This window comes from Tupaia chinensis, unplaced genomic scaffold (genome assembly GCF_000334495.1).
Source record: "Tupaia chinensis unplaced genomic scaffold, TupChi_1.0 Scaffold000359_1, whole genome shotgun sequence".
NCBI classification, from domain to species: Eukaryota; Metazoa; Chordata; class Mammalia; order Scandentia; family Tupaiidae; genus Tupaia; species Tupaia belangeri.
In genome coordinates, this window is record NW_006159855.1 from 1,402,891 (window position 1) to 1,424,995 (window position 22,105).

The 22,105-nt window shown below is 45.3% G+C and overlaps 1 protein-coding gene and 1 non-coding gene across 6 annotated transcripts in view; one reads left to right on the forward strand and one right to left on the reverse strand.

Annotated features, from left to right (window-relative positions):
• The window catches only part of AP3S2 (adaptor related protein complex 3 subunit sigma 2), a 109,864-nt gene extending 87,765 nt beyond the window's left edge, over positions 1-22,099 (reverse strand). For 4 of the 5 annotated variants that reach the window (XM_027773556.1, XM_027773555.1, XM_027773554.1 and 1 more), the window contains exons 1-4: positions 21,930-22,099; positions 21,070-21,165; positions 17,982-18,123; positions 11,458-11,610 (exon numbers count right to left, since the gene is read on the reverse strand). The gene's annotated coding sequence lies outside the window, so the exon portion shown is untranslated. The remainder of the gene's footprint in view (positions 1-11,457; positions 11,611-17,981; positions 18,124-21,069; positions 21,166-21,929) is intronic. The other variant, XM_027773557.1, reaches the window with a different exon arrangement.
• LOC114008594 (U1 spliceosomal RNA) lies at positions 11,450-11,612 on the forward strand. The gene has a single exon (XR_003550113.1). It is a non-coding gene; the product is annotated as a U1 spliceosomal RNA (small nuclear RNA).
• Positions 22,100-22,105: the final 6 nt, after the last annotated feature.

Here is a 22,105-nt window from a genome sequence, read left to right on the forward strand (position 1 = left end):
GCGGGCTGCCCATTTGTGCCGGTTCTCAAACCAAGCCTCTCTGCTGTCAGGCATTTGCTCAGCTAATAATGAAATGAACGGTGCTTTGATCTTCATCTGGCTACTGATCCACGTACACAGACTCCTTTGGGAACCTTCCTGGCAATTGGCAGGTGCAGCCTTACAGGGTTGCCTGGCTCAGGGCCAAAGCCTCACCCTGGCTGTCATCTCTGCAAAACTGCACCTCCACCCTGTTCAGAGCTGACATGGGAAGATGGCCAGCATGTGTTCTTTTTTGAGGAGAGGTTTTTGCTATAGGGCGCGTGCGCTCACCAGAAAGACAGAGAGACAGAAAGCGAGACATCACCCCCAGGGGGATGGCCATGCTGCAATCCCTTCTCCTCTCAGGATCATGGGCATGCACACACACGTGCCCAGCATGAGTTTAAGCCACCGGGTCCAGGACTTGAACTGCGGTCAACTACATGGGAGGTCAGTGACATAGCCATTACATCAACTGCTGGTCCCACCATCATTTGTTCTTAAGTGAAAAAACAATAGGCAGGACACTGTAGCTAAAGCAATAATTGTTTAAAACACCCATGAAAATGCAGTTTCAAAGTTTAGAAGGATGTGTGCCAAATAGTTCATAATGGCTACGTAGGTGGTTTTCCCAGGGACAAAAGTGTGGAGTGGGAGGGATTTCACTATTGGCTGTAGACCCATCAATATTGTTCGAAGTGGGGCCACCAAGTGATGTGGAGATTGAGGTAACTGGATCCCACACGACTCACTGCATGGTTTGCGTCCTGGACTTGGTGGCTTGGAAATCAAAAGAGAATGGAGAAGGGATTGCAGTATGGCCACCCCTGGGGGGTTAATTCTTATTTTTCCTCTTCCTCTCTATCTCTCTGGCAAGTGCAAGTGCCCTATAACAAACTAAAAAGATAAAGAGATATGTATATATACATAAGCACATGCAACTTTTACTGTCTTCATAAAATAAAGATTTTTGGGGGGAGCAAACGGCATGGAGGTTAAACCTATGGATCCCACATGGCTGACTGCATTGTTCAAGTCCAGACCCAGAAGGTTAAAAAACATTCCAGGTACCTATGCATATGCCCCAAAATTCCAAGGAGAGAATGGAGGAGAAGGGTTTGTGGTGTGACCATCCCTGCTGGGAGGTGCTTTCTCATTTTCCTCTCTCTCTCTGTCTCTGGTGAGTGCTTATGCCCCAAAACAAAAAAATAAAATAAAATGATTAAGAAAAAATATATATATATATTTTAGAGATTGCCAAGGGGGATGGCCATGCCACAGTCTCTTCTCTTCATTGTCCTCTTGAGATTTGGGGCACACGCGCACACACACCTAGTGTGAATTCCAAACTGCCAGGTCCAGGACTCAACTGTGGTGGACCACATGGGAGTCCAGCACCTTAACCACTACACCACCACCTGCTGGCTCCCAAGAAAAATGGTTTAAGGAGGGAAAAAAAAAACAAAAACAAAAACATATGTGTGTGCCCCAAATCCCAAGAACAGAGTGGAGGAGAAGGGATTACAGTGTGGCGGCCCCCCCCACCCCGGGGTGCTTTCTCATTTTCCCTCTGTCTGTCTGTCTCCAGTGAGTGGGCTCACTCTATAGCAAACTAAATAAAAAACAAAACAAGGGGCCAGCAGATGGCATAGCAGTTACGTCGCTGGATTCCCACATGGCCAACCACATTTGGGTCTCAGACCCAGTGGCTTTAAAAACCCGCCAGGCGCTGGCTTGAAACTCATGCCAGGCGCATGTGCATGCATGCCCAAGATCCCAGGAGGAGATGGAGAAGAAGGGATTGCAGTGTGGCCATCCCTCCTAGGGGTGATTTCTTACTTTCCCCCTCACTGTCTCTGTCTCTCTCTCCTGTGAGCATACATGCCCTAAGGCAAAAACTTGTAAAAGAAACAAACAAAAAGCACAGTAGCACCAGGCCAGCTTATGCAGAAGAGAATGGGTTCTGAAAGCACAGAGGGCACCCAGAGACTGGCAGTGAGCCCTCAGCAGGCTCCCCTCTGTACCCAGGTACCAGACCCGACTGCAGGTTCCTCGCCCACCAAGCCTGAGCAGTATCCCGTGAGCTTCGATGCAGCGCAGGGCCTTTAGCCAGCTCCACTGAAGGCCTCAGCTCCCCACGGGGAATGTATTTGTGGCTGTCAGTTAAAATTAGGGTGATGTTCCTCCCTAAATTACAGAAGAGCCCTTAAACTTATAACTGTGATCAGTCCAGAAGCAATGTTGCTGGTGAGATCAACAGATTCTGAGAACCAGAGAATACTTTCTTAAACAGTAATGTGTATATGATTGTGGGGGACCTTGTAAAAACGCACATTCTGATTCCATAGGTGTGGGTGGAGCCAGAGATGTGCATTTCTAACAAGCTGAGGCTGATGCTGTGGTCCAGGAATCACGCTTTGAATGACGGGCTGCTAGACAGTGCCCCCAAGTCCGTGAAATCATGAGACTGGCAGGAACTCCAGAGACCATGTTTTCCTGCTTCCCATTGGAAACAGCTATTCTTCCTGCAGCCTTTCTCGTGGTGGACAGTGCCTGGCATGCACCAGTTGGCCTGAAATAAAATTATTTCCAGGAACAGGAAGCTCTTCTGGTGAAGGCAGCTCTCAGGGTTAAAAAGCTCCTTCCATTGAGCTAGCACAGACTCCCTGATACCGCCACCCGCTGGCTTTGGCACACCCAAGCCGCTTCACCCACCAGGCACTGTGGCATAGTGCTGAAGCCTAGCACAATGTTCACAATCTAAAAAATAAGCAATAAAAAAAAGATTGACTCCAAAATAGAAAAATGGCACAATCACAGTAAATAAATGTGGAACTGTCTGCAATATATAATATTTGTTGACTAGGCAATAGCAATGCAACTCTTATGTGGTTAAAATATAAATTACAAGAACTGGCATGTGGCATGGTGGTTAAGGTACTGGACTTTCAAATAGCTGACCATGGTTCAAGTCTCAAATCTGACAATTTGCTTTCTCACCTTCCCTTTCTCTCTCTCTCTTGCTCTGTGTGTCTCCCTCTGGTCAAATAAAAAAAGTAAATAATAAAACAAAATAAAATAAAATTATTATTATTTAAAAAATATATAGGGCTGGCAGGTGGCATGATGGTTGGAGGCACTGGTGGGACTTCCACATGGCCAACAGTGGTTCAAGTCCTGGAAATAGTGGCTTGCTTTCTCATTTTTCCTCTCTCTGTGTCTCTCCCTGATTAAACTAGAAAATAATAATTTTAAATGGAGTTAGATAAAATAATTCTTAAATATATGTGTGTGTATGTATATGTGTGTGTGTGTGTGTGTATATATATATATATATAAATTTTAATTGTGGAGGTAGGTACATTTTAATATGCTTCTTGTGACATAGGGTGGGATCCCCAAAAGTAAATGGGTCTCTGACCCTGGAAGACCTTAACTGGTCCTTTACCATTATCCTTAGACTCTCCCCCACTACCAGTTAGCAGCTGTGGCCTCCCCAAGCTCCTCTAAGTTAAACCAATCACACAGGTTTCCAGGCTTTTCCAGGGGGAAACACATCTCAGAAAGAATTGGCACCAGCAGTTGGCGTAATGGCTATGTTGCTGGACTCCCACGTAATCAACCACGATTCAAGTCTCAGACTCGGTGGCTTAAACTCATGCCGGGCACATGTGCGTGCATGCCCAAGATTCCAAGAGGAGAATGAAGGAGAAGGGATCATGGCATGTCCATCACCCCTGGGGGAGTGATTTCTCATTTTCTGTCTCTCTGTCTCTCTCTGTCTTTCTGGTGAGTGCACACGCCCTAAAGCAAAAACCTCTCCAAAAAAAAAAAAAAGAATTTGGGAGGCCTCAGATTTCCCTCTGCCAAAAATCACAGAAGGGCTATTTTCATGGCACAGTGGTAATGTGCTGCTCAAGAAGCCAGATCCCACATGGTCACTGTAGTGTGAATCCTTGGCCTGGTCAGCTTGAAACACTCTGGACAAGTGCTCAATATCTGACTAGCAGAACTGGAGGAAGGGGATCGCAGTGTGACCACTCCCTGTGGAGGGTGCTCCTCTCTCCCCCATGCACACCCACATGTTCTACTACGACTAAAGGAAAAATAATAATGCCAGACTGGCAAGTGGCGTGGTAAATAAAGACACTGGATTCCCACATGGCCGACCACAGTTAGAGTCCTGGACCTGGTGGCTTGCTTTCTTGTTTTCCCTCTCTCTCTGGTCAAATGAAAAAATAAAAATAACAAATGGAATTAAATAAATAATTTAAAAATAATAATTATGATTCCCTTCTTGGGTTCATGTCCTGGGATCTCCATGCACATATAGATACACGCATGAATGTGTGCCCATTTTCCGGGCTGGCTGAGGCTGGGGGTGGATCACGGCACGAAGACTCTGTTGGGGCTGCCTGTCATTCTATCTCTCTCTCTGTGTCCAATTTCTTCTTTATGAATAGGAAACGGAGGCCAGAGAGGGTCAATGACTTGTGTGCAATGTCCCACAGCAACTGTTATCCAATCGGGGTGAGAACCCAGCCTCTTAATTCCAGTCTGCACTGTTCTCTATATACCACAGGCCTCCAACCACAGAATGCTCTTCTTGGTAACCTGTAATTCCCTGACAATGTGTGTGGCTCAGCTCTCTACCCTGGGTGTGCCCATCCTACTCAATGTCTTAGTCTTTTTCAATTAAACATCAGAGGGCCAGCAGGTGGTGTAGTGGTTAAGTCACTGGACTCTCATATGATCAACTGTGGTTTGAGTCCTGGACATGGTGACTTGAAACTCATGCCAAGTATGTGTGCATGTGTGCCCAAAATCTCAAGAGGAGGATGGAGGAGAAGGGATTGTGGCATGGCCATGACCACCTGGGGGATGGTTTCTCACTTTCTCTCTGTTTCTCTGTATCTCTGGTAGGTGCACATGCCCGATAGCAAAAATCTATCTAAAATAATTTTTTTGATTAAAAAAACAATCAGAGCCAGATGTTTGATTACTGAGAGATGATTAGAGCAGTGATCTGCAAATTTGGAGCATCAGAATCTTCTGGGGAGTAGACATTAAAAATACAGTGTTTCGGGACCAGCAGTTAGCATAATGGCTATGTCGCTGGACTCCCACGTAGTCCACCGCAGTTAGCGTCCCGGACCCGGTGGCTTAAAACTCACACCGGGTGCATGTGCATGCGTGCCCAAGATCCCGAGAATGGAGGAGAAGGGATTGCGGCGTGGCCATCCCCCCTGGGGGGTGATTTCTCACTTTCTGTCTCTGTCTCTCTGTCTGGCTGGTGAGCTCACAGCACCCTACAGCGAAAACTTCTCCAAAAAAATACAGTGTTTCAAGCCAGCTCAAGGCACAGCTGAAAGCCTCTCCAAAAAAATACAGTGTTTCAAGCCAGCTCATGGCCTGGTGGTTAGGGCACTAAATCCCACATGGCCAACATGTAGTCCAAGCCATGGACTCAGTTGCTTGAAAAACACACCAGGCACGTGTGTGTGTGTGTGTGTGTGTGTGTGTGTGTGTGTGTGTGCCCCAAATACTAAAGGTAGGGAGGAACAGAAAGGGACTGTGGTGTGGCCACACCCCATGGGGGAGGAGGTGCTTTCTTGCTTTCCCTTTCTCTCTGTTGAGTGCAAAGGTCCTCCGGGGGGTGGGGGGGAATTTGTCAAGATCCAAACCAGACCCATTCTATCAAAAACTCAGGGATGGGGCTGTGCAGCAGACACCAGGACTCCAAGATGGCGTCAGGTGTACCAGGTGTACCAGTGAAAAAGAAACTCATGATGCCAAACTTGGGGAGTTGCTAAGCTGGATACTGATGCAGGATTTTACCCCTGAAGGCATTGCTGGAGCATTTCAGAGAGGTTACTACTAGTGTTAAAACAAGTATGTCAACGTGAAGAAAGGGGGTGTTGCTGGGGTCTCTATGGTGCTGGCCGCTTACGTGCTCTTGAGCTACTGCTTTTCTTATAAGGAACTCAACATGAGCAGTGAGGCAAATACCACTGAAGAGGGCAGCATGGAGGCATCTCCTTGACTTAGCACCTCTACAAAGGAACTTGTTGAGTCCTTTCATATCCCAGTCGAGAATTCATACCCAATAAAAAATGACTGGTATGTGTTAAAAAAAAAAAAAACCTCAGGGATGGGCACCAGCAGGTGGCATGGTGGATAAGGCACTGGCACTCCCACATGCCCAACTATGGTTCGAGTCCCGGACCTGATGGCTTTCTTTCTCATGCTCTCTCTATCTCTCTCTGGTCCAATTAAAATGAACAAAAGAACAAATAAAATTAAGTAAATAATTCTTAAAATAAAAAAAGAATAACTCAAGGGAGGGTCCCAGAAATATTTTATCTAAAGTGCTCCAAAAGACCCAAGAAATGGATGACACTGGGTTCTTCTGGGGAAGAGAATTGGACTCTGGGAGACAAAAATAGATCTGTTGTATTGATGCTTTCAAAATTCTGAACCATGTAATATATTACCTTTTAGTATATAGGCTAATTTTGTTCAAGGAAAGAAATATGCCAACCAGGCAAAAAGACAATAAGACAATATAAGACTTGATCAACATTATAGATCAGATGGGCTTAACTGACTGATAGAGAAAACTCTACCCCACAACAGCATAGAGATGGCTAATTTTGGGGGCAGCTCGACTGGATTAAGGAATACATAAAAACTAAAGCATGATTCTAGGTGTGTTTTTGAGTGTTTCTACAGGAAATTAAGAAAGTGTGAGTCTCAGGACTAGCAGATGGTGTAATGGCTACGTTGTTGGACTCCCATGTTGTCAACCGTGGTTTGAGTCCCAGACCCGGTGGCTAAACTCACACCAGGTGCATGTGCATGCGTGCCCAAGATCCCGAGAAGAGAATGGAGGAATAGGGATTGCAGCATGGCCATCCACCCTGGGGAGTAATTTCTCGTTTTCTGTCTCTCTGTCTCTGTCTTTCTAGCAAGCACACACTCCCTATAGCAAATAATAACAATAATAATAATAATAATAATAAAACCTCTCCAAAAAAAAAAAAAAGGTGTGAGTCTCAGGCTGGCAGGTGGCGTGGTGGTTAAGGCACTGAATCCCACATGGCCAACCCTGTGGTTCAAGTCCAGGACCCAGCAGCATGAAAAATACTCTGGGCATGGGTGCATGAGTGCCCAAAATCATGAGAGAAGAATGTATTAAATTATATACATTTAATACATTCAGTATATATACTAATGCTGAATGTATATACTGAATGTATATATACTGAATGTATTAAATGTGCATCATTATAGCATGCAAAATAAATTTTCCTAGCATGAATACACTGTATATTAATCCAGTTAAAGATATTATCAGACACGTTATCAATAGATAATTTTCCATTTTTGTGTCCCTTAAATATTTTGCTTTCTTTTTCCCCTTGATTCCCTTCTTCTCCCCCTCCCCCATTTCCTCTCCTCCTCTCACACTGTCTCTAGTATCCACAATTTTTCTCCATGCTTTTATATCTTCTAGTCTTTCAGTTTCTGCCATGAAGTACAGTTTTTCTTCTTTTTTTTTGGAGAGGTTTTTGCTATAGAGCGAGTGCACTCGCCAGAAAGACAGAGAGACAGAGAAACAGAAAGCGAGAAATCACCCCCCCCCGGGGGGGGATGGCCACGCCGCAATCCCTTTCTCCTCCATTCTCCTCTCAAGATCTTGGGCATGCACGCACACGTGCCTGGCGTGAGTTTAAGCCACTGGGTCCGGGATTCAAACTGCGGTCGACTACATGGGAGTCCAGCGACATAGCCATTATGCCAACTGCGGGTCCCGAGTCTTTCTTCTTTTTTAATGTCAGTGTTTGCAGCAATAAACTGCACTCGTCCCATGGGTTTTGGTATGTTGTGTTTTCGTTTTCATTTGTCTCAAGATATTTTCTAATTTCCCCTGTGATTTCATCTTTGACTCTTTGGTTGTTTAAGACTGTGTTGTTTAATTTCCACCAATTTGTGGGTTTTCTAGTTTTGCTTGTGTTATCGATTTCTAGTTTCATTGCATTGTTATTGGAACAGATGCTTTCTGATTTTAGTCTTTTATTATGTGTTAAGATGTGTTTTGTAGCCTATATGTAGTCTATATGTAGTGGCTGGAGAATGTTCCATGTGCACTTGGGAAGAAGGTATATCTGCTTGTATTAGTCAGGGTTCTCTAGAGAGACAGAACCAACAGTTACATGTATAGATATATGAGAGGGAATTTATTAGGAGGATTGGCTCATACAATTATGGCAGCTGAAAAGTCCCACAACAGGCCACCTGCAAGCTGAAGACCCTGGATGCTGGTGGCGTGGCTCAGTCCAAGTTGGAAGGCCTCACAGCCAAGGAAGCCACTGGTGTAATTCTCAGTGGGAGTCCAAAAGCCTAAGAACTTGGGAGGCTACTGGTGTGGGTCCTGGACTTCAAAGGCAGACAAGCCTAGAGTTGTGATGTCTGAGGCAGCAGCAGAAGTCTATTCCACTCTCCAAAAGAGGCCAATCTGGCTTTTCTACTTGTTCTCTCTGGCCCCAGAAATTGGATGGTGCCCATTACATTAAGGGTGAGTCTTCCCCACCCAGCTCCCTGAGACTCACACCTTCATGTTGTTCTTTTTTTTTTTTTAGATTTTTGTTATAAGGTGCATTAGAGAGAGACAAAGAGAGGGAAAATAAGAAATCACCCCCTAAGGGGATGGTCATGCTACAATTCCTTCTTCATTCTTCTCTCATGATTTTGGGCACTCATGCACCCATGCCCAGAGTATTTTTCAAGCTGCTGGGTCCTAGACTTGAACCATAGGGTTGGCCATGTGCGATTCAGTGCCTTAACCACCACGCCACCTGCTAGCCTGAGACTCACTGCTTTTTTTTTTTTTTGAGAGGTTTTATTATTTTTTTTATTTTCATTTTTTTTATTATTAAAATTTTTTTAATGTAGGGGGAAAAATCTAAAGGAAGAAAGAGAGGGCCAGCAAGTGGTGTGGTGGTGAAGGCACTGAATTCTCATGGATGACTGCAGTTTGAGTCCCAGATCCAGTAGTTTGAAAATCCTGCCAGGTGCATGTGCGTGCATGCCCAAAATGCTGAGACTGGAGAAGGGATTGTGGCATTGCCATCTACCCTGGGGGTATGATTTCTTGCTTTCCCTCTCTCTGTCTCTCTCTAAAGAGCACATGCACTCTATGGCAAAAACCCTAAAAAGAAAAATAGAAAAATTTTAAAAAGAAGAAGAAATATGGGTCAGCTCTGTAGCCTATCAGGATTTGGGACATGCACGTGCACACACCCAATGTTTTGGGACATGCACACACACACCCCCAATGTTTTTCTTAAGTCACTGGGTCCAGGACTTGAAACTCAAGTTTAGCCATATGGGATCCAGTCACCTTAATCATTGCACCAGAGGCTGGCTCTTGAGTGCTATTTTCAGCAAATTAATCTGGCAGCAGTGAACGAGAAAGTCCTGGTTGAACTACTCAGTCCTATACCAGAGTGGGAGCCAAACTGGTGCAAAATGAATTACAAAGGGATGTGCAAGTTAGGATTAAAGGGAATCAGCTCCTGACGTGGGTGCCATGTACTCTATCCTCCCTCTGCACCAACACTCCCAGATCTCTCCTCTAAATGACTCAACAGGTTTCCTGTACCAGGTCTGCTCTGACCAAGCAAGACAGGACAGGGCAGGGCTGTGCTCTGCAGTTTGGTTGCTGGCACTGGGAGCAGTGATTGGCGTGGGAGCACCTCATGCTGTGAGCGCCCTCTGCTGGAGGATTGTAGCATGATACGTGTTCCCAGGGTCTGGGCACTGGGCCCAGACAGCCTGCCTGCCTGCCTGCCTGCCTACCTGCCTTCCTTCCTTCCTTCCTTCCTTCCTTCCTTCTTTCTTTCTTTCTCTCTTTCTTTCTTTTTTTGGTCGGGGGGTGGTGGTGGGGTTTCCCATAGGGTGCACATGCTCACCAGAAAGAAAGAGAGAGAGACAGAAAAAGAGGGAAAATGAGAAGTCACCCCCAAGGGTGGATGGCTACACTGCAATCTGTGTCCTCCTGGGATTTTGGGCACACACACATATGTACCTGGGGTGATTTTCAAGCCGCTAGGTCCAGGACTCCAATGGAGGGTCAGCTATGTGGAAGTCCAGTGACGTAACCACTACGCCATCTGCTGGCTCCAATTTGCCATTTGTTCGGCAGTGAGTGGGCTGTCTCTGGCTGACCCTTGTCTTTAATCACTTCTCTCCTCATCATGCCTGCCAGGCTTGCTGCTCTTCCAAGCATGACGTGACTTCTCTCTGTCTCTGGAGATAGGCCAGGAGAGGCAGGTCTGGTCAGTTTAGCCCTCAGGAGACTCAGAACACCCTGGATTCCCTGTCACCTCGGTCGGCTCTGCCTTTCTCTGTAGGAGGGTTGCTCTGGATTTCAGGATGGAAGCCAGATGACAGCTAGAGAATTTGCTGAAACCCTGGAAATGTATATGTGACTCACCTATTTGGAGGTACAGAGGAGACAGGAACTCAGATTGCTCAAAAATGATTCCTTTTCTTTCTTTTTAAAAATTATTTATTTTATTTTATTTATTCATTCATTTATTTTTTAGTTTTGCCAGAGAGAGACAGAGGGTGAGAGTGAGAGAGAGAGGAGGTGAGAAAGCAAGCCACCAGACTTAGAACTTGAACCCTGGCTGGCCATGAGGGAGTGTCCAGCACCTTAACCACCACGCCACCTGCTGGTCCCTGATTCCTTTTCTTTCAGCAAGATGTATGTGCAGTGTTCATCTACCAAAGTGAAGAAAAGCAGAGTATTTACTTATTTTGAGGGGAGACGTTTTTGCTATAAGGCACGTGAGCTCACTGAAGAGACAGAAAGTGAGAAAACACCCCCAGGGGGGATGGCCATGCTGCAAACCCTTCTCCTGGATTCTCTTCTTGGGATTTTGGGCATGCACGCACACATGCCCAGTGTGAGTATTTTTTTGTTTTGTTTTGTTTTGTTTTAGAATTATTTTATTTAACTTTATTGACTTATTTTAATTTGAACAGAGAGGGACAGAAAGAGAGAGAGGGAAAGCGAGAAAAGCCACCAGGTCTAGGACTCAAGCTATGGTCAGCAATGGGAGTCCAGCGCCCTTAACCACCATGCCACCTGCTAGCCCCCAGTGTGAGTTTTAAGTCATTGGGTATGGGACTCGAGCCACGGTCGTACGTGGGAGTTCAGTGACATAACCATGACATCATCTGCTGGTCCATAGCAGAGTATTTAGAACAACAACAACAGTGAGGGATCTGCGAGTCCACGTGGAACTTGCTAATGCAGAAGTAGGTGAATATTAGAGAGCCAGAGGGAGCCAGAGAGCGCTCTTTCAATTAGGAAAGGCAGAAAAGCCAACCTAAAATGGTTAAGGTAAAAGTAGGGAGTTTACGTACCTGACAGAAGAGGTACCAGGATCACGAAGGTGGTTTTCCTAGGGCGAGACTTATCCACTGCACTCTCGATGTACTGACCCTTGTGACTTCCCCAGATGCGGGAAACGCGACTGCATAATTGGTGGCAGTGGGGAACTGCATTCGTGTTTTCCTCTGTCAAGAAAAAAAAGCAGGGAGTGGTGAGGGTGATGAACACCTGAGACACAGTTCCACCTACAAACCTTGGGCATGAATGGGCCTGGGGGTGGAGAAGGAGTGCCGAGTTTCTGGTTGGTCCTAGATGGACAGTGATGCTATAGACTGGAGCCCAGGGTGGGGCAGGTTTGGCGTAGACACTGGCAGGGGAAGATGAGCTCTGTTTTGAACAATTGACGTATCAGGAAAACACGCAGGTAGAGTTGGCCAACAGCTGAGAGATGCACAGAACTATTTGTCATGGATAAGAGGTGAGGCCACTGGAGAATGATAATACCAGTTGAGTGTTCCTAATTGAAAATCTGAAGTCCAAAATGCTTCAAAACCCAAAACTTTATTTTTTAGTTGTCTGATGGCACATGTGCTAGCCAGAGAGAGGCAGAGAGACAGAGACAGGGAGAGGAAGAAGGAGAAAGCTTCCCCCAGTAGGGTGTGGTCATGCTGCAATCCCTTCTCTATTTCTCCATCCTGCCAGGATTTTGTATATGCATGTAAATGTGCCTGGCATGTCTTTCAAGCTCCCAGGGGCTGGGACTCAAACCCTGGTTGGCCATGTGGGTTTTGGCTCCCTTCACTACTAGGTAGAGAGTAGGCCCAACTGAAACGTTTTAGTGCTAACATGATGCCATGAGTGGAGACTCGCACATGTGACTTCTCATGATAGGTCACAGTCCAAACACTTCAACACAAAAATACTGTATAAAATTACCTTCAGGCTGAATATAAAGTATATGCGGAACATAAAGAAATTTTGTGTTTAGACTTGGGTCCCATCTTCCCGATACCTCATTATGTATAATGTAAATATTCCAAAATCTGGGGCCAGCAGGTGGTGTGGTGGCTGAGGCGCTGGATACTCCCCCATGACTGACCACAGTTCGAGTCCTGGACCTGGTGGCTTGCTTTCTCACTTTCCCTCTCTCTCTATGATCAAATTAAAATAAATGAACGAGGGGCCGGCAGGTGGCATGACCGACTGAGGTTCGAGTCCTGGACCTGGTGGCTTGCGTTCTCTCTTTCTCTCACTCTATCCTTCCCTGGTCAAATTAATAAAGAAATAAATGGATAAATAAAGTCATTCTTTAAAAAAATAAAAAATTCTAAACTCTGAGGCACTTCTGGACTCAAGCATTTTGAATAGGGATATGCCACCTGTACAAGCTACCATTTGCCCTGTACTGTGCCTGATTCATGACAGACAGAGTGAGAGGGAAATCTCCTTCCAGGGGGGATGGCCATGCTACAATCCCTTCTCCTCCATTCTCCTCCTGGGATCTCGGGCATGCATGCACATGTACCCGGTGTGAGTTTTGCGCCACTCAGTCTGGAACTGGAACCGTGGTGGGCCATGTGGGAGTCTAGCGATGTAACCGCTATCCCATCTGCTGGCCCCACCACTTTATTCCCTCCTTCGCTCACAGGCTATTTTAGATCCTTTTAAATAGCTGATTTCTAACATTACTTTCTAGTTTTAGTATATTGTGAACAGGGAATGTGGCCTATATGGTATCTACATTTTCAGATTTATTGGGATTTTCTTTGTGGTGGAAAATATGATCTGTTTTAAGATTATTTTGCAGATTCTGGAAAATCATCTGGGTACAAGGGCCCACATGAACAGTCATGATATCTAGAGGAACTGAGGAAAAGAACAAAATGTGAACAGGAAGTAAGCTTCAAAGAGGAACTGATTTTGATACTAAAGGGACAAAGAACAGGTTTTCTTCTGTAGCTATTATAGGCCAGGCACTGAGCTAGGTTCTTTGCATATATTATCTCCTTCAGTGGTGAAGAAGAATTTTTTAAAAACTTTATTTATCACTATTATTTTTATTAAAATTATTGTTTATTTAATTTATTATTATTATTTAATTTTACCAGAGAGTGACAGAGAGAGCGTGAGAAGGCAAGTTGCCAGGTCCAGGACTTGAACTGCAGTCGGCCACGTGGGAGTCCAGTGCCTTAACCACCACACCACCTGCTGGCCCCTATTATTATATTTAAATTTGCTCACCAGAGAGACAAAGAGGGAAAATGAGAAAGCAAGCCACCAGGTGTGGGACTTGAACCATGGTCAGCCATGTGGGAGTCCAGCCCTCCAACTACCACACTAACTGCCGGCCCCAAGGATTCTTCAGAGCAGGAAACTGAGGCTTAGAGAGGTTATGTAACTTGTTTCCGAAGTCTGTTTCCCCTGCTAAATGTCCCGTCCCCTTGCCTACCTGAGCAGGTTACCACTTTTCTTTTCTTTCTTTTTTTGCTTCTTCATTTTTTCAAATTTTTGCCAGAGGGCATGTGTGCTGGAAGCAATGTGCAATGGCATTGCTCTCCACCCCCTCCTGGGCTTACTGGTGTGGTGGTTAAGTCTCTGGATCCCACATGGCCAACTCCACAGTTCCAATCTCAGACTCAGTGACTTGAAACACATGCCAGGTGCGTGTGTGCACATGCCCAAAATCCTGAGAGGAGACTGAAGGGGAAGGGATTGGGGCATGGCCTTCCCCCTGCGGGGTGATTTCTCTCTTCCCCCCTCTCTGTCTCTCTCCAGTGAGTGCACACACCCTATGGTTAAAAAAATTTTTTGCATTAATAGCTCCTTCCATTTGCAGAGGGCTTTACTGTCTACACATTACCTACATACATATTCCATTTGATCTCCACAAACACAGGTCTCCCTAAGCCCCTTTCATAGGCAGTGATGCATTCAGAGACGGAGCCTGGCCCAGGTCACGGAGCCGGCAGGTCACCACAGCCAAGGGCTCTTCACACTCCAGTCACTGCCACATGTGAGCTTGAACTCAGGTTCCCCCACATGCTGCAGCGGACACACCTCATTCACCAGCTGCCTTGGTGGAGAGGATTAAAATCCCCTCGTCTTGCCCATCATCGCAGCTTCACAGCTGAGACTTTTGTTTTGTTTTGTTTTCCCAAGTTTTTAATTAATGCCTTAAAGGAAATTCATGGGAGTGAATCACTACATTACAAGCTCATTCATTTATCTGTTCTTATGGACAATAAACATCAACTGAGCCCCTGCGATGAATGCAGCGTCAGGTACTGGGCTAGCCCTGAACACAGACACCCGGATGCAGGCTGGGGAGAATAGCACTGCTCAAGCCCACCCAGTGAAGGGGTGCTTCCCAGCCCTCTCAGGGAGCTGCCTACCCTGCTGCCTCCTCTCAGTCCTCTGGTCCCTCCCTACACCCTCTTTATCTCCCTTCACAAAAAGCTCCATTCTCTTTTTGCACAATACACTTTCACAACAGATAGTCTATTCAACCCAGAGACCAAACCAGAACCAAAACGCTGGTTCCTCTTTCCCCCCTAGGCCTTCAAACATTTCCAAAGGAAGAGAAATAACTGTACCCTGCAATATAACTTCTGCTTTGCATGGCTGTTTCTCCTACAGACTAGAAGTTTCTTGAAGGCCTGGCCTGGGTTGTTTCTCTATTGACTGTGTAATGAATATGAAGTCTAGGCCTTGTTTTCTAATTCTTATTATTATTGTTCAAAAATAATTACACGTCCCACACAAACAACAAAGGAACACAGAAGCTCCTGGAGGTGGTGTGATTGCTGATTACCTTGACCGTGGTGGTTATACACACGGCCCGGCTCACCGAATTGTTCATAGTCATTACATACAATTTTTTTGTATACCAGTTATACCTTAATAAAGCTAGAGGGGGGGGAAGGAAAACACGTACAGCTTGGGCTGGCCCTGTGATCTGGTTGTTAGGAGATCTGAAATGGCTGACAGCACAGTTCAAATGCCGGTACCAGCAGCTTGAGAAACACATGGGTACATGTGTGTATACATGTTCAAAATCCTGACAGGATAGAAGGACGGAGAAGGGACTGTGGTGTTAGCTAGTTCCATTAGGGGGTGTTTTCTCCCCCTACCCCCAATCTCTCTCTCTCTCTTGCAAGCTCATGCCCTCTGGCAAAGATTAAACAAATAAGTAAATAAATACTGCTTACTCAGGGAAGAAAAAAAGTTTGGCAAATACCTAAGGGATAAGAACATTTAAATCACCTATAATTTAAACAAACAGAAATAATTTTTGAACTTGTATTTCCTTCCAGGTATTTCATATGTATTTTTCTGGATAGATATAAATCCGTATATACAAAATGTGACAAAATATAATTCTGGCACCTGTAGAATTTTGCACCTCACTCAGCAAATTACAAACATTCCCAAATCATTAAACATTCTTCAACAGTTTGATTTCAATAGTTAATATACTATTACATTAAATGCGCATGATGTAACTCCTTTATGAAGGTGTTTTTTTCCCAATATTTTTATTACCAAAGGGCATGTACACTTCCCAGACAGAGAAAGGAGGGAGGAAACACCACCCCCAGCAGGACATGGTCATGCCACATCCTTTTCCCACCTTCTCTTTCTCCATTTCATTAGGAATTTTGCTCACTGTCAAACACATATCTATTGTGTTTTTCAAGCTACTGGGGCCAAGATTTGAACTGCAGTGGGCCATATGGAATATGTCTCTCTCTTTTTTTAAAAAAAGTATTTATTTAATTTTATTTATTCATTCATTTACTTTAATTTTACCAGAGAGAGAGAGAGAGATAGGGAAAGGGAGAAGGCAAGCCACAAGGTGTAGGACTTGAAGCATGGTAGGCCACGTGGGAGTCCAGCACCTTAAACACCACGCCACCTGATGGTCCCAGGAATCTGTCTCTTTTTTTTTTTTTGGAGAGGTTTTCGTTATAGGGCGTGTGCGCTCACCAGACAGACAGAGAGAGACATAGAGACAGAAAGCGAGAAATCACCCCCCGGGGGGATGGTCAGGCCGCAATCCCTTCTCCTCCATTCTCTTCTCGGGATCCTGGGCACGCATGCACATGTGCCCGGCGTGAGTTTTAAGCCACGGGGTCTGGGACGCGAACCACAGTCGACTACGTGGGAGTCCAGCGACATAGCCATTACGCTAACTGCTGGTTCCCAGAATCTGTCTCTTTATACACAGTGTTTAACCACTGTGGAACAGGACAGGTACCAAAAGCCTTTGAACATTTCCTCATTGTTATATATTTAGTTTATTTCTCTCCTTCCTTCTTTATTTCATTTGTTTTTAATGTTTGCCAATATATATATATTTAATAATGTGAGCCACATCCATATTGTATTTATTTACTTATTTAGAGACAGGGTCTTACTATGGTTGACCTTGAACTCATGAATCAACTTTCTATAAAACTTCAATAAAAATCCTTAACACACATCCTTCTTCACATTGCTGATTATTCCTCTCAAACAGATTTCTAGAACTAAAGTTATGAAATCAAAGGGTAGAAACTTTTATATTCTTGATCTATAATATCAAATTATTTTTGATGCTTTGTACCAATTTGTCCTCCAATACCAATAAGTATCTTTGTTGTGGCACTTATTTATATATTTTTAAATGTATCTTTGTAACTGTTTGGTACAGCTGATAATTGCCAGTTGATGGTCAATGGCCCACGTTTCTTTAAGTATATTTCTATTCTTACTTTTATGCAAATAAGATCAGTTAACGTATTGTTTCAGGCCATGATTGAAATAAAGCCATGTAAATATGCACCCTTGATCATAAGGCAGGTCAGAGGAGGTGGACTGCATCCTGTCATCACTTCTGGAAAAAGAATTCACAGATGTCAGATGCTCGCACCATCTCTCCATGCAAACTTTTGCTTTCTTTGGGTTTTCCATGAAAACCCTGAGTATTCCTAAATCACTACTGTACTTTTGGAAATGCTAGCCAACACATCTTTTGTGGGATGTGAGTCTTTTACTTGGTTTTCAGTGACTTTCTTCCAATTCCTGACTACATGTATGCACACGTGCACGCGCCCATGTACACATACACACACACACACAACTGCCATTTCTAATGAGCCAGACCTTTCGGGAATCCTAGATCCACCTATGTTTGTCCAGCGTCTGTCTAGTTCAATCCCAGGTCCTCTGTCTTTCACTAGCTGAATTTCAGTTGAAAGACTTGATAATTACACATCAAATGTCAGATATTGCAAAACCACTAATATCTTTTAAAATGTTTACTTAGTTCTATCAACAAAAGAAGCAAATTTTAATAATGACCTGCTAGGACAGCTAGCAACATGGTTGGTTAGGTGGCTGGATCCCAGATCCTGCAGTTTGAAAAACATGCCGTGTGTGTGTGCCCAAATCCTGAGAGGAGATGGGATTTTGGTCTGGCTATCCTCCACGGGAGGTGTTTTTTCACTTTCCCTCTCCCGTTCTCGCTCTGTCTCAAGCACACCCTCCCTATGGCAAGTTTAAAATAATAAGTCACCTGCTAGTCTCCCAGTCGTTCCTCTGGCAAACACGAACTGTTGAAGAGCTGTATTTCATCCATTTTCTCAGCTCTGACATTCCCTGGGTTTTCAGAGATGGAGATGAATATTCTGGAAGGTCTGCAGCATGAATGCATTCTCCTTCAGGGAAATCATAAGGGTTAATAAACCTTATAACAAACCTACCTTTGAAAGTCAGCTCTAGAGGGGCAACCATAGGGCTGCTGAAATGCCCAGGGGAGGTCTCCAGGTACAGCTTCTGTATCTAAAAAACTGATTTCTTTCTCTCTAGCATGAATCTGGAGGATTTCTTGTTTGGGCAAGTCAGGAAATTTGACTCAGTGGTGATGGATATAGGCTTAGGCTCCTGCTGGTAACTCCTAACATTCTATAGGCTTTAAGATTTACAAAATGCATATATCATGTGTTAAGTGGCATGGATTACCTGTCTCACTCCTCCCAACAACCCTAGGAGGTGGGCATTATTGAAGCTAAAAAGGTGTCGGAGAAGGAAATGAGTCACCTGCCCAAACAGGTTCTCACAGGAAGGCAATCTATAAAAATGGAGGACAGTACGGTGGACCATTGAGGGGACTCTAAAGAAATGGTGTGTGTGTGGGGGGGAAGACAGAGATGCTGAGAGGGAATTCTCAAGTGGAAACCTGAGCTGCAAATTCTGGCTCAATCAATGCATGGCTGTGACCTCGGAAAATCTTTTTTTTTTATGAATTATTTTATTTAACTTTGTTTATTTAAATTGGATCAGACAGGGACAGAGTGAGTGAGTTAGAAAGAGGGAAAGTGAGAAAAAGCAAGGTCTGGGACTTGAACCGCAGTCAGCCATGCGGGTGTCCAGCATCCTTAACCACCACGCCACCTGCTGGTCCCAACCTTAGTAAGTCTTTAAGCCTTTTTGGGCTTCATCATCTGTAAAGTGATGACAGCTATCTTACATAAAGTACTAGCTTAGCCTGGTTCAAAGGTAACTGCATAAGTTTTTTTTTTATCCTGGCAGGTTCATAAAAACAAAAATCTGCAAACCCCCTATGAGCCTAACAGTTTAAATAAATTAAGATACATGCACATCTTGGAATAATATCATTCATTAAAAATGAGAATGTGGGCCAGCTTGTGGCATGGTGTTTACATGAGCTGGGACTCACATGGCGGACTACACAGTGTGGGACTCAAAGACTTGAGAAACTTGCCAGGCCTGTGTGTATACATCACCAAAATCCAAAAAGGAGGGAGAAATAGAGAAGGGATGTGACATGACCATTCTCCATGGGGTGTGATTTCTCACTTTCTCTCTCCGTCTCCCTTCAGCAAGCTCATGTATCCTTTGGCAAAAAAAAAAAAGATAACGTGAGTGATTATAGGTAGGAAAAGATATTTGTGACACACTGCTGGGTAAGTGTGGTTGCAGTTTTGTAGTTCAGTATATGCCATTAAAATTTTTTTTAAAGATTTATTTTATTCAGCTTTATGTATGTATGCATTTTAATTTGACCAGAGAGTGGGGGTGGAGAGAGAGAGAGAAAAGTGAGAAAGCAAGCCACCAGGTCCAAGACTCAAACCATGATCTGCCATGTGGGAGTCTAGCACCCCTAACCACCACGCCACCTGCTGGCCCCACCATTTAAAATTTTTATAAAAGTAACATATTTATGTGTATAGCCATGCATTTGTTTAAAATATTGACTTTGCATGTTTTTACTCTTATGTGCGTTTAAATGTGGCTATAGGGACATACAATGTCCAAGGATATATACCAAAATATAATGTCTCTACATGTGGTGCTTTATCAGTTTTGCTTAGCTGATTTTCACATTCTTTCACAATGAACTTGTGCTACAAAGAAATTAACAAGTATAAAATGTTGACAAGGTAGGAACACTGCATGTTCCCAAGCAAAGGACCAAGAATTTGGGGAGATTTCATTCAGGCTCTGGAGGAGTCAATAATCCCTTCTCCTGTCTCCCCACACAGTGAGAACTTCTGCAACTACTTCTTTCCCCAGAGCAAACACAGCCAGCTGCTTGCTCCTCGGGGCCTACGCTCTTCTGATCCTCTGATCCCCGTTTATTCTTCAGGTTGGCTGCTACAACTCCACCGCTCTGGCCAGGCCGGCCTAACCACAATCATCACATTCGGCTCATGCTCCTGAGATGACATCCTGGTCCTCTTGATGGGATGTGGGTGTTCCCCAGGCCCAACCACCCACTGGGACGCAGGGCATCTTTAAAGGAATGCTTCCTCCACAGTCAGCTCTTGGCCTATCTGGGACAGTGAGTCACTCTGGTTTCAATCCAGAACACAATCTCATTTCCAGGTTGTAAGGGCACCTCCCCATTACTCCCTGAGGTAGAGGAATAGTGAATACAAGCCACTGTCTATTGGTGCTTATGCATTAGACACCAGGCTTGGCATAAACTCTTTTAAGCCTTGCAACAATCCAGGGAACAGGTATTTTCTTTTTTAAATTTTAAACAGTTCTTTATTTATCATCTATTTATTTATTTGTTGTGATTTTCAAGCTGCCAGGTCCGGGACTCAATGAGCAGTTGGCCATTAGGGAATCCAGCACTGGCCCCAGGAGTAGGTATTTTCACCCCCATTATACAGATAAGAAAACTTAGGGAAGTCAGCTTGCCCAGGGATATGGAGCAAGTCTGGGCCCTTAAACGTAAGACACTGTCCCTGTCTTCTTATCACTTTGTAAGTGAGGAAACTGAGTCTAAGTTCCTCACACAGGCTGAGTTGTTCAGCTCATCCATGAAGTTAGCAAGTGGGAGAGGCTAAACTGTGAATATCTTCCTGACACCATGCCCATTCCCTACTCCCCCACCTGTACTTGAAGCGGCAGCAGATATTCAAACTCTTGAAAGTTCCAAGAACCTGCAAGAATGTGCTCTGTCGGCCTTGAAACTCTGGACAGGCTGTTCCTTCCCGTGCATTTGACTGGCATAGGCCTATTCTTCTAGATGTTAGCCTCCTCCAGGAAGCCATCCCTGAGCACCCAGCCCCAGCACCCTTTTAGATGTTTCCTTGGTTCACCCTGGCATGTGTTGACGGCATTGGGGTTACCTGACTTCTTTGCTTGCTCTTTCACTTGCCAGTCTGCAAAGCCAAAACAAGGACGGGTCTCGCTGCTGGTGAGATCCTCAGCACACAGCCCTGTAGCTGGCACAGAGTAGGTCCCCAGTAAGTGTTTGTTGAATAAATGCAGGACTATGGAGCAGAGCTGCCTTTCGCTTTGTCTGGAGGCTACAGCTTGGGGTACACTAATCGGGAGGGGGCAGGGAAGGGGAGAAAGGTGGCTTCTTGTACACCCTATTAAGGTGTACTGGGTAGAGCTCTGGGGTCCTCAGGGCACTGGTGTAAAAACCAGCGTGTCCTTGCTGAACAGAACTCTCAGGCTGCCGTTTTCTCACTCCTAGTCAGAAACAAATCATGTTCTGAGTGACTGGGGTCAGTGCCCATAGCACTAGGAGCCGGCTTAGGGTGGGGCAAGGGGCAGTGGCCTTGGGGCTCCTGTCTTCACAGGCTGGGCCTCCCGGCTGGGGGGAGGGGTACAGAGTGGCAAATCTGTCCCCGGGAGGCTGCAGTCACTGGGGGAGAGACAATGGGGCTCAGCATCTGCTCCTCGCTGGGTGAAGGGACCCTCCAGTGAAAAGCCAGGGAGCAGGGAAGTGTGGGAGGAATTGATGAGGAGAAGGGGTGGAGCCAAGGAGATGCAGCCGGGAGGAAGGAAGGGAAGGGGAAGGAAGAGAGGGAGGGGAGGGGATCCAGGCTTTCCTTCCTCTCGGTGACCTGGCCCTGGCTGCGGCCTCCTCTTGCATTGTTCGGTGCGGAAACTCTGGGGGGCCCACCAAGACCTCATGTTTCTCCCCTGGCTAGTACCCCAGGTTCCAGGGCCCGGCCCCCAGCAGGTGCTCCATACTTACTAGGGAAAAGGAGAAATGTGACCAACTTTGCTCTGAGAACTTTTCCCCTGTCTTCTCCCCGCTTCTCTGTAAAAGCCGAGGACAGAGCTGGTCTTGGGAGCACGCCCAGGCGCCCCATGAATAATTGACTCTTCGTGGCGGCTCTGTCCGAGGGCTTCGGCCTCTAAGTCTAGAAG